The sequence below is a fragment of the Heterodontus francisci genome, unplaced genomic scaffold (genome assembly GCF_036365525.1).
Source record: "Heterodontus francisci isolate sHetFra1 unplaced genomic scaffold, sHetFra1.hap1 HAP1_SCAFFOLD_50, whole genome shotgun sequence".
NCBI classification, from domain to species: domain Eukaryota; kingdom Metazoa; phylum Chordata; class Chondrichthyes; order Heterodontiformes; family Heterodontidae; genus Heterodontus; species Heterodontus francisci.
The window spans coordinates 1,291,877-1,310,175 of record NW_027140867.1 but is presented as its reverse complement, the minus strand read 5'-3'; positions in this window follow the sequence as shown (position 1 = coordinate 1,310,175).

The following is an 18,299-nucleotide window of genomic DNA, read 5'->3' as shown; positions in this document are numbered from 1 at the left end:
GACACACACTTACACCAAGTAACAAAGACATACACTGACACCAAGTCACAAAGACACACACTGACACCCAGTAACACAGACATACACTGACACCAAGTAACAAAGACAGACACTGATACCCAGTAACACAGACACACACTTACACCAAGTAACAAAGACATACACTGACACCCAGTAACAAAGACATACACTGACACAGAGTAGCACAGACACACACGGACACCAAGTATCAAAGACACACACTTACACCAAGTGACACAGACACATACTGACACCCAGTAACACAAACAGACACACTGACACAAAGTGACACAGACACACACTTACACCAAGGAACACAAACACACACTTACACGAGTAACACAAACACACACTTACACAAGTAACAAAGACATACACTGACACCAAGTAACAAAGACACACACTTAAACCAAGTAACACAGACATAGACTGACACCAAGTACCAAAGACATACACTTACACCAGGTTACACAGACATGGACTGACAGCAAGTAACACAGACACACACTTACACCAAGTAACACAGACATACACTGACACCAAGTAACAAAGACATACACTGATACCCAGTAACACAGACACACACTTACACCAAGTAAAAAAGACAGACACTGATACCAAGTAACACAGACACACACTTACACCAAGTAACAAAGACATACACTCAACACCCAGTAACAAAGACATACACTGACACCCAGTAACACAGACACACACGGACACCAAGTAACAAAGACACACACTTACACCAAGTAACACAGACACACACTGACACCCAGTAACACAAAAAAACACACCTACACCAAGTGACACAGACATACACTGACACCAAGTAACAAAGACATACACTGACACCAGGTAACACAGACGTACACTTACACCAAGTAACACAAACACACCCTTTACCAAGTAACAAAGACATACAGTGACACCAAGTAACAAAGACACACACTTACACAAAGTAACACAGACATAGACTGACACCAAGTAACAAAGACATACACTTACACCAAGTAACACAGACATACACTGACACCAAGTAACAAAGACATACACTGATACCCAGTAACACAGACACACGCTTACACCAAGTAACAAAGACAGACACTGATACCCAGTAACACAGACACACACTTACACCAAGTAACAAAGACATACACTGATACCCAGTAACACAGACACACACGGACACCAAGTAACAAAGGTACACACTTACACCAAGTAACACAGACACACACTGACACCCATTAACACACACACACACGTACACCAAGTAACACAGACAAACACTGACACCAAGTAACTCAGACATACACTGATACCCAGTAACACAGGCACACACTTACACCAAGTAACACAGACATACACTGACACCAAGTAACAAAGACATACACTTACACCAAGTATCAAAGACACACACTTACACCAAGTAACCCAGACATAGACTGAAACCAAGTAACAAAGACAGACAATTACACGAAGTAACAAAGACATACACTTACACCAAGTAAAAAAGACACACACTTACACCAAGTAACACAGACACAGACTGACACCAAGTGACACAAACAATTACACTGACAGCAAGTGACACAGACATGCACTGACACCAAGCAACAAAGACATACACTGACTCCAAGTAACACAGACACACACTTAAACCAAGTATCACAAACACTCACTTACACCAAGTAACAAAGACATACACTGACACACAGTAACAAAGACACACACTTACACCAAGTAACACAGACATAGACTGACACCAAGTAACAAAGACATACACTTACACCAAGAAACACAGACATACACTGACACCAAGTAACAAACACATACACTGATACCCAGTAACACAGGCACACACTTACACCAAGAAACACAGACATAGACTGACACCAAGTACCAAAGACATACACTTACACCAAGTTACACAGACATGGACTTACAGCAAGTAACACAGACACACACTTACACCAAGTAACACAGACATACACTGACACCAAGTAACAAAGACATACACTGATACCCAGTAACACAGACATACAATTACACCAAGTAACAAAGACATACACTTACACCAAGTAACAAAGACACACACTTACACCAAGTAACCCAGACATACACTGATACCCAGTAACACAGGCACACACTGGGGTGGGTGGGCACATTGGCGCAGTGGTTATCACCGCAGCCTCACAGATTCAGGGACCGGGGTTCGATTCTGGTTACTGCCTGTGCGGAGTTTTTAAGTTCTCCCTGTGTCTGCGTGGGTTTCCTCCGGGTGCTCCGTTTTCCTCCCACATGTCAAAGAACTGCAGGTTGATAGTTTAATTGGCCATAATAAATTGCCCCTAGCATTGGTAGGTTGCAGGGAAATATATAGGGACAGGTGGGGATGTGATAGGAATACGGGATTAGTGTAGGATTAGCATGAATGGGTGGTTGATGGTCGGCACAGTCTCGGTGGGCCGAAGGGCCTGTTTAAGTGCTGTTTCTCTAAACTAAACAAAATACTGACACCTAGTGTCACAGACACACGCTGACACCCAGTAACACAAACAAACACACACTGACACCCAGGAACACAGAGAACCACTGATACACAGGAACAAAGACATACACTGACACCAAGTCACAAAGACATACACTGACACCAAGTCACAAAGGCATACACTTACACCAAGTATTTTGAAATACACTGACACCAAGTAACAAAGACATACAATGATACCCAGTAACACAGACACACACGGACACCAAGCAACAAAGACACACACTGACACCCAGTAACACAGACACACACTGACACCCAGTAACACAGACACACACTTACACCAAGTAAAAAAGACATACACTGACACCAAGTAACAAAGACATACACTGATACCCAGTAACACAGACACACACTTACACCAAGTAACAAAGACATACACTGACACCAAGTAACAAAGACAGACACTGCTACCGAGTAACACAGACAAACACTGACACCCAGTAACAAAGACATACACTGACACCCAGTAACACAGACACACACGGACACCAAGTAACAAAGACATACACTGACACCAAGTAGCAAAGACATACACTGATACCCAGTAACACAGACACACACTTGCACCAAGTAACAAAGACATACACTGACACCAAGTAACAAAGACAGACACTGCTACCCAGTAACACAGACAAACACTGACACCCAGTAACAAAGACATACACTGATACCCAGTAACACAGACACACACTTACACCAAGTAACAAAGACATACACTGATACCCAGTAGCACAGACACACACTTACACCAAGTAACAAAGACACACACTGATACCCAGTAACAGAGGCACACACTGCGCGGGGGGGGGGGGGGGGGGGTGGTGGGGGTCGTTGGCCACATTGGCGCAGTGGTTAGCACCGCAGCCTCACAGCTCCTGGGACCCGGGTTCCATTCTTGGTACTGCCTGTCCGGAGTTTGCAAGTTCTCCCTGTGTCTGCGTGGGTTTCCTCCGGGTGCTCCGGTTTCCTCCCACATGCCAATGACTTGCAGGTTGATAGGTTAATTGGCCATCATAAATTGCCCCTAGTATAGGTAGGTGGTAGAGAAATATATAGGGACAGTTGGGGATGTGATAGAAATACGGGATTAGTGTAGGATTAGTATAAATGGGTGGTTGATGGTCGGCACAGACACGGTGGGCCTGAGGGCCTGTTTAAGTGCTGTATCTCTAAACTAAACTAAATACTGACACCTAGTGTCACAGACACACACTGACACCCAGTAACACAAACAAACATACACTGACACCCAGTAACACAGAGAACCACTGATACACAGAAACAAAGACATACACTGACACCAAGTCACAAAGACATGCACTGATACCCAGTAACACAGACACACACTGACACCAAGTAACAAAGACATACACTGACACCAAGTAACAAAGGCATACAATTACACCAAGTAACACAGACACACAGTGACACCTAGTAACAAAGACATACACTTACACCCAGTAACAAAGACATGCACTGACACCAAGTCACAAAGACACACACTGACACCCAGTAACTAAGACATACACTGACACCAAGTCACAAAGACATACACTGATACACAGTAACACAGACACACACTTACACCAAGTAACACAGACATACACTGACACCAAGTAACAAAGACACAAACTGATACCCAGTAACACAGACACACGCTTACACCAAGTAACAAAGACAGACACTGATACCCAGTAACACAGACACACACTTACACCAAGTAACAAAGACATACACTGACATCCAGTAACAAAGACATACACTGACACCCAGTAACACAGACACACACGGACATCAAGTAACAAAGACACACACTTACACCAAGTAACACAGACACATACTGACACCCAGTAACACAGACACACACTTACACCAATTAACACATACATACACTGACACCAAGTAACAAAGACATGCACTGATACCCAGTAACACAGGCACACACTTACACCAAGTAAGACAGACATACACTGACACCAAGTAACAAAGACATACACTGACACCAAGTACCAAAGACATACACTTACAGCAAGTAACAAAGACACACACTTACACCACGTAACACAGACATACACGGAAACCAAGTAACAAAGACAGACAATTACACCAAGTAACAAAGACATACACTAACACCAAGTATTTTGACAAACACTGACACCAAGTAACAAAGACATACACTGATACCCAGTAACACAGACACACACTTACACCAAGTAACAAAGACATACTCTGACACCAAGTCACAAAGAAACACACTGACACCCAGTAAGAAAGACACACACTGACACCAAGTCACAAAGACATACACTGATACCCAGTAACACAGACACACACTTACACCAAGTAACAAAGACAGACACTGATACCCAGTAACACAGACACACACTTACACCAAGTAACAAAGACAGACACTGATACCCAGTAACACAGACACACACTTACACCAAGTAACAAAGACATACACAGACCCCCAGTAACAAAGACATACACTGATACCCAGTAACACAGACACACACTGACACCAAGTAACAAAGACATACACTTACACCAAGTAACAAAGGCATACACTTACACCAAGTAACAAAGACACACACTTACACCAAGTAACACAGACATACACTGACACCAAGTAACAAAGACATACACTTGCACCAAGTATTTTGAAATACACTGACACCAAGTAACAAAGACATACAATGATACCCAGTAACACAGACACACACGGACACCAAGAAACAAAGACACACACTTACACCAAGTAACACAGGCACACACTGACACCCAGTAACACAGACACACACTGACACCAAGTAACAAAGACATACACTGACACCAAGTAACAAAGACATACACGTACACCAGGTAACAAAGACATACACTGACACCAAGTAACAAAGACATACACTGATACCCAGTAACACAGACACACACTTACACCAAGTAACAAAGACATACACTGATACCCAGTAACACAGACATACACTGACACCAAGTAACAAAGACATACACCGATACCCAGTAACACAGGCACACACTTACACCAAGTAAGACAGATATACACTGACACCAAGTAACAAAGACATACACAGACACCCAGTAACAAAGACATACACTGAAACCCAGTAACACAGACACACACGGACACCTAGTAACAAAGACACAAACTTACACCAAGAGAGTTCAGTGCAGCAGCTTTTTCGGGAGCAGAGTGTGAGCGAGTGAGCAGCTGGGAAAGTCAGTTTGAAAGTACATTTAATTTCCTTTTGTTTTTCGGCGGAGGCCAGGGGGCTGCTGGGGAAGTAAAACACTATATATTTGGGCGGTTTAAAATAACTTTCTTTCAGTGCAGCAGCTTTTTCAGGAGCAGAGTGTGAGCGAGTGAGCAGCTGGGAAAGTCAGTTTGAAAGTAAATTTAATTTCCTTTTGTTTTTCGGCGGAGGCCAGGGGGCCGCTGGGTAAGTAAAACACTATATATTTGGGCAGTTTAAAATAACTTTCCTTTCAGTGCAGCAGCTTTTTCGGGAGCAGAGTGTGAGCGAGTGAGCAGCTGGGAAAGTCAGTTTGAAAGTAAATTTAATTTCCTTTTGTTTTTCGGCGGAGGCCAGGGGGCTGCTGGGTGAGTAAAACACTCTATATTTGGGCGGTTTAAAATAACTTTCCTTTCAGTGCAGCAGCTTTTTCGGGAGCAGAGTGTGAGCGAGTGAGCAGCTGGGAAAGTCAGTTTGAAAGTAAATTTAATTTCCTTTTGTTTTTCGGCGGAGGCCAGGGGGCTGCTGGGTAAGTAAAACACTATATATTTGGGCGGTTTAAAATAACTTTCCTTTCAGTGCAGCAGCTTTTTCGGGAGCAGAGTGTGAGCGAGTGAGCAGCTGGGAAAGTCAGTTTGAAAGTAAATTTAATTTCCTTTTGTTTTTCGGCGGAGGCCAGGGGGCTGCTGGGTAAGTAAAACACTATATATTTGGGCGGTTTAAAATAACTTTCCTTTCAGTGCAGCAGCTTATTCGGGAGCAGAGTGTGAGCGAGTGAGCAGCTGGGAAAGTCAGTTTGAAAGTAAATTTAATTTGATTTTGTTTTTCGGCGGAGGCCAGGGGGCTGCTGGGTATGTAAAACACTATATATTTGGGCGGTTTAAAATAACTTTCCTTTCAGTGCAGCAGCTTTTTCGGGAGCAGAGTGTGAGCGAGTGAGCAGCTGGGAAAGTCAGTTTGAAAGTAAATTTAATCTCCTTTTGTTGTTTGGTGGGGGCCAGGGGGCTGCTGGGTAAGTAAAACACTATATATTTGGGCGGTTTAAAATAACTTTCCTTTCAGTGCAGCAGCTTTTTCGGGAGCAGAGTGTGAGCGAGTGAGCAGCTGGGAAAGTCAGTTTGAAAGTATATTTAATTTCCTTTTTTTTTTCGGCGGAGGCCAGGGGGCTACTGGGTAAGTAAAACACTATATATTTGGGCGGTTTAAAATAACTTTCCTTTCAGTGCAGCAGCTTTTTCGGGAGCAGAGTGTGAGCGAGTGAGCAGCTGGGAAAGTCAGTTTGAAAGTAAATTTAATTTCCTTTTGTTTTTCGGCGGAGGCTCGGGGGCTGCTGGGTAAGTAAAACACTATATATTTGGGCGGTTTAAAATAACTTTCCTTTCAGTGCAGCAGCTTTTTTGGGAGCAGAGTGTGAGCGAGTGAGCAGCTGGGAAAGTCAGTTTGAAAGTAAATTTAATTTCCTTTTGTTTTTCGGCGGAGGCCAGGGGGCTGCTGGGTAAGTAAAACACTATATAGTTGGGCGGTTTAAAATAACTTTCCTTTCAGTGCAGCAGCTTTTTCGGGAGCAGAGTGTGAGCGAGTGAGCAGCTGGGAAAGTCAGTTTGAAAGTAAGTTTAATTTCCTTTTGTTTTTCGGCGGAGGCCAGGGGCCTGCTGGGTAAGTAAAACACTATATATTTGGGCGGTTTAAAATAACTTTCCTTTCAGTGCAGCAGCTTATTCGGGAGCAGAGTGTGAGCGAGTGAGCAGCTGGGAAAGTCAGTTTGAAAGTAAATTTAATTTCCTTTTGTTTTTCGGCGGAGGCCAGGGGGCTGCTGGGTATGTAAAACACTATATATTTGGGCGGTTTAAAATAACTTTCCTTTCAGTGCAGCAGCTTTTTCGGGAGCAGAGTGTGAGCGAGTGAGCAGCTGGGAAAGTCAGTTTGAAAGTAAATTTAATTTCCTTTTGTTGTTTGGTGGGGGCCAGGGGGCTGCTGGGTAAGTAAAACACTATATATTTGGGCGGTTTAAAATAACTTTCCTTTCAGTGCAGCAGCTTTTTCGGGAGCAGAGTGTGAGCGAGTGAGCAGCTGGGAAAGTCAGTTTGAAAGTATATTTAATTTCCTTTTTTTTTTCGGCGGAGGCCAGGGGGCTACTGGGTAAGTAAAACACTATATATTTGGGCGGTTTAAAATAACTTTCCTTTCAGTGCAGCAGCTTTTTCGGGAGCAGAGTGTGAGCGAGTGAGCAGCTGGGAAAGTCAGTTTGAAAGTAAATTTAATTTCCTTTTGTTTTTCGGCGGAGGCTCGGGGGCTGCTGGGTAAGTAAAACACTATATATTTGGGCGGTTTAAAATAACTTTCCTTTCAGTGCAGCAGCTTTTTTGGGAGCAGAGTGTGAGCGAGTGAGCAGCTGGGAAAGTCAGTTTGAAAGTAAATTTAATTTCCTTTTGTTTTTCGGCGGAGGCCAGGGGGCTGCTGGGTAAGTAAAACACTATATAGTTGGGCGGTTTAAAATAACTTTCCTTTCAGTGCAGCAGCTTTTTCGGGAGCAGAGTGTGAGCGAGTGAGCAGCTGGGAAAGTCAGTTTGAAAGTAAGTTTAATTTCCTTTTGTTTTTCGGCGGAGGCCAGGGGCCTGCTGGGTAAGTAAAACACTATATATTTGGGCGGTTTAAAATAACTTTCCTTTCAGTGCAGCAGCTTATTCGGGAGCAGAGTGTGAGCGAGTGAGCAGCTGGGAAAGTCAGTTTGAAAGTAAATTTAATTTCCTTTTGTTTTTCGGCGGAGGCCAGGGGGCTGCTGGGTAAGTAAAACACTATATATTTGGGCGTTTTAAAATAACTTTCCTTTCAGTGCAGCAGCTTTTTCGGGAGCAGAGTGTGAGCGAGTGAGCAGCTGGGAAAGTCAGTTTGAAAGTAAATTTAATTTCCTTTTGTTGTTTGGTGTGGGCCAGGGGGCTGCTGGGTAAGTAAAACACTATATATTTGGGCGGTTTAAAATAACTTTCCTTTCAGTGCAGCAGCTTTTTCGGGAGCAGAGTGTGAGCGAGTGAGCAGCTGGGAAAGTAAGTTTGAAAGTAAATTTAATTTCCTTTTGTTTCTCGGTGGAGGCCAGGGGGCTGCTGGGTAAGTAAAACACTATATATTTGGGCGGTTTAAAATAACTTTCCTTTCAGTGCAGCAGCTTTTTCGGGAGCAGAGTGTGAGCGAGTGAGCAGATTGGGAACGTCAGTTTGAAAGTAAATTTAATTTCCTTTTGTTTTTTGGCGGAGGCCAGGGGGCTGCTGGGTAAGTAAAACACTATATATTTGGGCGGTTTAAAATAACTTTCCTTTCAGTGCAGCAGCTTTTTCGGGAGCAGAGTGTGAGCGAGTGAGCGGCTGGGAAAGTCAGTTTGAAAGTAAATTTAATTTCCTTTTGTTTTTCGGCGGAGGCCAGGGGGCTGCTGGGTAAGTAAAACACTATCTATTTGGGCGGTTTAAAATAACTTTCCTTTCAGTGCAGCAGCTTTTTCGGGAGCAGAGTGTGAGCGAGTGAGCAGCTGGGAAAGTCAGTTTGAAAGTAAATTTAATTTCCTTTTGTTTTTCGGCGGAGGCCAGGGGGCTGCTGGGTAAGTAAAACACTATATATTTGGGCGGTTTAAAATAACTTTCCTTTCACTGCAGCAGCTTTTTCGGGAGCAGATTGTGAGCGAGTGAGCAGCTGGGAAAGTCGGTTTGAAAGTAAATTTAATTTCCTTTTGTTTTTTGGCGGAGGCCAGGGGGCTGCTGGGTAAGTAAAACACTATATATTTGGGCGGTTTAAAATAACTTTCCTTTCAGTGCAGCAGCTTTTTCGGGAGCAGAGTGTGAGCGAGTGGGCAGCTGGGAAAGTCAGTTTGAAAGTAAATTTAATTTCCTTTTGTTTTTCGGCGGAGGCCAGGGGGCTGCTGGGTAAGTAAAACACTATATATTTGGGCGGTTTAAAATAACTTTCCTTTCAGTGCAGCAGCTTTTTCGGGAGCAGAGTGTGAGCGAGTGAGCAGCTTGGAAAGTCAGTTTGAAAGTAAATTTAATTTCCTTTTGTTTTTTGGCGGAGGCCAGGGGGCTGCTGGGTAAGTAAAACACTATATATTTGGGCGGTTTAAAATAACTTTCCTTTCAGTGCAGCAGCATTTTCGGGAGCAGAGTGTGAGCGAGTGAGCAGCTGGGAAAGTCAGTTTGAAAGTAAATTTAATTTCCTTTTGTTTTTCGGCGGAGGCCAGGGGGCTGCTGGGTAAGTGAAACACTAAATATTTGGGCGGTTGAAAATAACTTTCCTTTCAGTGCAGCAGCTTTTTCGGGAGCAGAGTGTGAGCGAGTGAGCAGCTGGGAAAGTCAGTTTGAAAGTAAATTTAATTTCTTTTTGTTTTTCGGCGGAGGCCAGGGGGCTGCTGGGTAAGTAAAACGCTATATATTTGGGCGGTTTAAAATAACTTTCCTTTCAGTGCAGCAGCTTTTTCGGGAGCAGAGTGTGAGCGAGTGAGCAGCTGGGAAAGTCAGTTTGAAAGTAAATTTAATTTCCTTTTGTTTTTCGTCGGAGGCCAGGGGGCTGCTGGGTAAGTAAAACACTATATATTTGGGCGGTTTAAAATAACTTTCCTTTCAGTGCAGCAGCTTTTTCGGGAGCAGAGTGTGAGCGAGTGAGCAGCTGGGAAAGTCAGTTTGAAAGTAAATTTAATTTCCTTTTCTTTTTCGGCGGAGGCCAGGTGGCTGCTGGGTAATTAACCACTATATATTTGGGCGGTTTAAAATAACTTTCCTTTCAGTGCAGCAGCTTTTTCGGGAGCAGAGTGTGAGCGAGTGAGCAGCTGGGAAAGTCAGTTTGAAAGTAAATTTAATTTCCTTTTCTTTTTCGGCGGAGGCCAGGGGGCTGCTGGGTAAGTAAAACACTATATATTTGGGCGGTTTAAAATAACTTTCCTTTCAGTGCAGCAGCTTTTTCGGGAGCAGATGTGAGCGAGTGAGCAGCTGGGAAAGTCAGTTTGAAAGTAAATTTAATTTCCTTTTGTTTTTCGGCGGAGGCCAGGGGGCTGCTGGGTAAGTAAAACACTATATATTTGGGCGGTTTCTGAACCCGAGACACCACACTTGTAGTGTCCCCCACCCGCCCTCCTCCTCTAACCAAAAAAAAAGGACTCGGTGGGGTGTTTATAAGGTAAGGCTTTTTCGATTTCTCTGGTTTTATTGTGATTGGTAAAATCTTTTTGTTCCTTTTTCATTTAACTAAGTTTAAACTTATGATTAAAAATGGCAGGAGATCTCAGACCCGTGTCATGCTCCTCTTGCTCAACGTGGGAGCTCAGGGACACGGCTGATGTCCCTGACTCCTTAACGTGCAAGAAGTGTGTCCAACTGCAGCTCTTGTTAGACCGCATGACGGCTCCCGAGCTGCGGATGGACTCACTTTGGAGCATGCGCGATGCTGAGGAGGTCGTGGATAGCACGTTTAGTGAATTGGTCACACCGCAGATTAGGATTGCTGAGGGATAAAGGGAATGGGTGACCAAAAGGCAGAGAAAGAGCAGGAAGGCAGCGCAGGAGTCCCCTGCGGTCATCTCCCTCCAAAACAAGTATACCGTTTTGGATACTGTTGAGGGAGATGGCTCACCAGGGGAAGGCAGCAGTAGCCAGGTCCATGGCACCGTGGCTTGCTCGGCTGTTCAGAAGGCGGGAAAAAGAGTGGAAGAGCTATAGTCGTAGGGGATTCGATTGTAAGGGGAGTAGATAGGCGGTTCTGTGGTCGAAAACGAGGCTCCCGAATGGTATGTTTCCTCCCAGGTGCACGGGTCAGGGACGTCTCAGATCGGCTGCAGAACATTCTAAAGGGGGAGGGTGAACAGCCAGTTGTCATTGTGCACATAGGCACTAATGATATAGGTAAAAAACGGGATGAGGTCCTACAAGCAGAGTTTAGGGAGTTAGGAGCCAAGTTAAAAAGTAGGACCTCAGAGATAGTAATCTCAGGATTACTACCAGTGCCACGTGATAGTCAGAGTAAAAATGAAAGAATAGTCAGGATGAATGCGTGGCTTGAGAGATGGTGCAGGAAGGAGGGGTTCAGATTTTTGGGACATTGGGACCGGTTCTGTGGGAGGTGGGACTATTACAAATTGGACGGTCTACACCTGGGCCGGACTGGAACCAATGTCCTTGGAGGTGCTTTTGCTAACGCTGTTGGGGAGGGTTTAAACTAATGTGGCAGGGGGATGGGTACCAATTGAGGTCAGTTGACAGTAAGGAGGTAGTAACAAAAGCCTGTAAGGAGCTAGATAATGAAGTCAGTGTGACTAAGGGGAAGAGCAGGCAGGGAGCAGATGATGAATATAAAGGGACTGGTGGTCTGAGGTGCATTTGTTTTAATGCAAGAAGTGTAGTAGGTAAGGCAGATGAACTTAGGGCTTGGATTAGTACCTGGGAGTATGATGTTATTGCTATTACTGAGACTTGGTTGAGGGAAGGGCATGATTGGCAACTAAATATCCCAGGATATCGATGCTTCAGGCGGGATAGAGTGGGAGGTAAAAGGGGTGGAGGAGTTGCATTACTGGTCAAAGAGGATATCACAGCTGTGCTGAAGGAGGTCACTATGGAGGACTCGAGCAGTGAGGCAATATGGACAGAACTCAGAAATAGGAAGGGTGCGGTAACAATGTTGGGGCTGTACTACAGGCCTCCCAACAGCGAGCGTGAGATAGAGGTACAAATATGTAAACAGATTATGGAAAGATGTAGGAGCAACAGGGTGGTGGTGATAGGAGATTTTAATTTTCCCAACATTGACTGGGATTCCCTTAGTGTTAGAGGTCCAGATGGAGCAGAATTTGTAAGGAGCATCCAGGAGGGTTTTCTAGAGCAGTATGTAAATAGTCCAACTCGGGAAGGGGCCATACTGGACCTGGTGTTGGGAAAATGAGCCCGGCCATGTTGTTGAAGTTTCAGTCGGGGACGACTTTGGGAATAGTGATCACAATTCCGTAAGCTTTAAAATACTCATGGACAAAGACGAGAGTGGTCCTAAAGGAAGAGTGCTAAATTGGGGGAAGGCCAACTATACCAAAATTCGGCAGGAGCTGGGAAATGTAGATTGGGAGCAGCTGTTTGAAGGTAAATCCACATGTGATATGTGGGAGGCATTTAAAGAGAGGTTGATTAGCGTGCAGGAGAGTCATGTTCCTGTGAAAATGAGGGATAGAAATGGCAAGATTAGGGAACCATGGATAACAGGTGAAATTGTGAGACTAGCTAAGAGGAAAAAGGAAGCATACATAAGGTCTAGGCGGCTGATGAAAGACGAAGCTTTGAAAGAATATCGGGAATGTAGGACCAATCTGAAACGAGGAATTAAGAGGGCTAAAAGGGGTCATGAAATATCTTTGGCAAGCAGGGTTAAAGAAAATCCCAAAGCCTTTTATTCATATATAAGGAGAAAGAGGGTAACTAGAGAAAGGATTGGCCCACTAAAGGACAAAGAAGGAATGTTATGCTTGGACTCAGAGAAAATGGGTGAGATTCTAAATGAGTACTTTGCATCGGTATTCACCGAGGAGAGGGACATGACGGATGTTGAGGTTAGGAACAGATGTTTGATTACTCTAGGTCAAGTCGGCATAAGGAGGGAGGAAGTGTTGGGTATTCTAAAGGGCATTAAGGTGGACAAGTCCCCAGGTCCAGATGGGATCTATCCCAGGTTACTGAGGGAAGCGAGAGAGGAAATAGCTGGGGCCTTAACAGATATCTTTGCAGCATCCTTAAACACGGGTGAGGTCCCGGAGGACTGGAGAATTGCTAATGTTGTCCCCTTGTTTAAAAAGGGTAGCAGGGATAATCCAGGTAATTATAGACCGATGAGCCTGACGTCAGTGGTAGGGAAGCTGCTGGAGAAGATACTGAGGGATAGGATCTATTCCCATTTGGAAGAAAATGGGCTCATCAGTGATAGGCAACATGGTTTTGTGCAGGGAAGGTCATGTCTTACCAACTTAATAGAATTCTTTGAGGAAGTGACAAAGTTGATTGATGAGGGAAGGGCTGTCGATGTCATATACATGGACTTCAGTAAGGCGTTTGATAAGGTTCCCCATGGCAGGCTGATGGAGAAAGTGAAGGCGCTTGGGGTCCAAGGTGTACTAGCCAGATGGATAAAGAACTGGCTGGGCCACAGGAGACAGAGAGTAGCAGTAGAGGGGAGTTTCTCAAAATGGAGACGTGTGACCAGTGGTGTTCCACAGGGATCCGTGCTGGGACCACTGTTGTTTGTGATATACATTAATGATTAGGAGGAAAGTATAGGTGGACTGATTAGCAAGTTTGCAGACGACACTAAGATTGGTGGAGTAGCAGATAGTGAAGGGGACTGTCAGAGAATACAGCAGAATATAGATAGATTGGAGAGTTGGGCAGAGAAATGGCAGATGGAGTTCAATCAGGGCAAATGCGAGGTGATGCATTTTGGAAGATCCAATTCAAGAGTGAACTATACAGTAAATGGAAAAGTCCTGGGGAAAGTTGATGTCCAGAGAGATTTGGGTGTTCAGGTCCACTGTTCCCTGAAGGTGGCAACGCAGGTAAATAGAGTGGTCAAGAAGGCATACGGCATGCTTTCCTTCATCGGACTGGGCATTGAGTACAAGAGTTGGCAGGTCATGTTACAGTTGTATAGGACTTTGGTTCGGCTACATTTGGAATACTGCGTACAGTTCTGGTCGCCACATTATCAAAAGGATGTGGATGCTTTGGAGAGTGTGCAGAGGAGGTTCACCAGGATGTTGCCTGGTATGGAGGGCGCTAGCTATGAAGAGAGGTTGAGCAGATTAGGATTATTTTCATTAGAAAGACGGAGGTTGAGGGGGGACCTGATTGAGGTGTACAAAATCATGAGAGGAATAGACAGGGTGGATAGCAAGAGGCTTTTTCCCAGAGTGGGGGTTTCAATTACCAGACGACACGAGTTCAAAGTGAAAGGGGAAAAGTTAAGGGGGGGTATGCGTGGAAAGTTCTTTACGCAGAGGGTGGTGGGCACCTGGAACGCATTGCCAGCGGAGGTGGTCGATGCGGGCACGATGGAGTCATTTAAGATGTATCTAGACAGATACATGAATGGGCAGGAAGAAAAGAGATACAGAACCTTAGAAAATAGGCGACATGTTTAGATAGAGGATCTGGATCGGCGCAGGCTTGGAGGGCCGAAGGGCCTGTTCCTGTGCTGTAATTATCTTTGTTCTTTGTTTCTTGAACAAAGACACACACTGACACCCAGTAACACAAACAAACACACTGACACCAAGTGACACAGACATACACTGACACCAGGTAACAAAGACATACACTGACACCAAGTAACACAGGCACACACTTGCACCAAGTAACACAAACACACACTTACACCAAGTAACAAAGACATACACTGACACCAAGAAACAAAGACACACACTTACACCAAGTAACACAGACATAGACTGACAACAAGTAACAAAGACATACACTTACACCAAGTAACAAAGACATACACTGACACCAAGTAACAAAGACATACACTGATACACAGTAACACAGACACACGCTTACACCAAGTAACACAGACATACACTGACACCTAGTAACAAAGACATAAACTGATACCCAGTAACACAGACAAACACACTGACACCAAGTGACACAGACATACATTGACACCAAGTAACAAAGGCAGACAATTACACCAAGTAACAAAGACATACACTGACACCAAGTAACAAAGACAGACACTGATACCCAGTAACACAGACACACACTTACACCAAGTAACAAAGAAATACACTGACACCCAGTTAGAAACACACACTGACCCCCAGTAACACAGACACACACTGACCCCCAGTAACACAGACATACACTGATACCCAGCAACACAGACACACAATTACACCAAGTAACAAAGATACACACTTACACCAAGTAAAACAGACATATACTTACACCAAGTATTTTGACATACACTTACAACAAGTAACAAAGACATACAGTGACACCCAGTAACAAAGACATCCAATGACACCAAGTCACAAACACATACACTTACACCAAGTAACAAAGACATACACTTACACCAATGAACAAAGACATACACTGACACCAAGTATTTTGACATACACTGACACCAAGTAACAAAGACATACACTGATACCCAGTAACACAGACACACACTGACACCCAGTAACAAATGCATACACTGACACCAAGTCACAAAGACATACACTGATACCCAGTAAAACAGACGCACACTTACACCACGCAACAGACATACACTGACACCAAGTAACAAAGACATACACTGATACCCAGTAACACAGACATACACTTACACCAAGTAACAAAGACATACACTGACACCAAGTAACACAGACATACACTGACACCAAGTAACACAGACATACACTTACACCAAGTAACACAGACATACACTGACACCAAGTAGCAAAGACATACACTTACACCAAGTAAAATAGACATACACTGACACCAAGTAACAAAGACATACACTGATACCCAGTAACACAGACAAACACTTACACCAAGTAACACAGACATACACTGACAACAAGTAACAAAGACATACACTGATACCCAGTAACACAGAATCACACTTGCACCAAGTAACAACGACAGACAATGACACCAAGTAACAAAGACATACACTGATACCCAGTAACACAGACACACACTTACACCAAGTAACAGAGACATACACTGACACCCAGTAACAAAGGCATACACTTACACCAAGTAACAAAGACATACACTGATACCCAGTAGCAATGCATACACTTACATCAAGTAACAAAGACATACACTGACACCAAGTAACACAGACATACACTGACACCAAGTAACAAAGACATACACTTACACCAAATAAAAAAGACATACACTGACACCAAGTAACAAAGACATACACTGAAACCCAGTAAAACAGACAAACATATACACCAAATAACAAAGACATACACTGATACCCAGTTACACAGACACACACTTACACCATGAAACACAGACACACACAGACACCAAGTAACAAAGACATACACTGATACCCAGTAACACAGACACACACTTACTCCAAGTAACAAAGACATACACTTACACCAAGTAACAAAGACATACACTGACACCAAGTAACAAAGACATACACTTACACCAAGTAAAAAAGACATACACTGACACCAGGTAACAAAGATTAATACTGATACCCAGTAACACATACACACACTTACACAACGTAACAAAGACAGACACTGATACCCAGTAACACAGACACACACTTACACCAAGTAACAAAGACATACACTGATACCCAGCCTCACAGACACACACTTACACCAAGTATCAAAAACATACACTGACACCAAGTAGCAATGCATGCACTTACATCAAGTAACAAAGACATACACTGACACCAAGTAACACAGACATACACTGACACCAAGTAACAAAGACATACACTTACACCAAGTAACAAAGACATACACTGACACCAAGTAACAAAGACATACACTGATACCCAGTAAAACAGACACACACTTACACCAAGTAACACAGACATACCCTGACACCAAGTAACAAAGACATACACTTACACCAAGTAACAAAGACATACACTGATACCCAGTAACACAGACACACACTTACACCAAGTAACAGAGACATACACTGATACCCAGTAACACAGACACACACTTACACCAAGTAACAGAGACATACACTGACACCAAGTAACAAAGGCATACACTTACACCAAGTAACAAAGACATGCACTGACACCAAGTAACAAAGACGGACACTTACACCAAGTCACAAAGACACGCACTGACACCAAGTCACAAAGACACACACTGACACCCAGTAACAAAGACATACACTGACAGCCAGTAACACAGACAAACACGGACACCCAGTAACAAAGACAAACACTGACACCAAGTAACAAAGACGCAGACTTACACCCAGTAACACAGACACACATTGACACCCAGTAACACAGACATACACTGACACCAAGTAACAAAGGCATACACTGACACCAAGTAACAAAGACATACACTTACATCAAATAAAAAAGACATACACTGACACCAAGTAACAAAGACATACACTGAAACCCAGTAACACAGACAAACATATACACCAAATAACAAAGACATACACTGATACCCAGTTACACAGACACACACTTACACCATGTAACACAGACACACACTGACACCAGGTAACAAAGATTAATACTGATACCCAGTAACACAGACACACACTTACACAAAGTAACAAAGACAGACACTGATACCCAGTAACACAGACACACACTTACACCAAGTAACAAAGACATACACTGATACCCAGCCTCACAGACACACACTTACACCAAGTATCAAAGACATACACTGACACCAGGTAGCAATGCATACACTTACAACAAGTAACAAAGACATACACTGAAGACAAGTA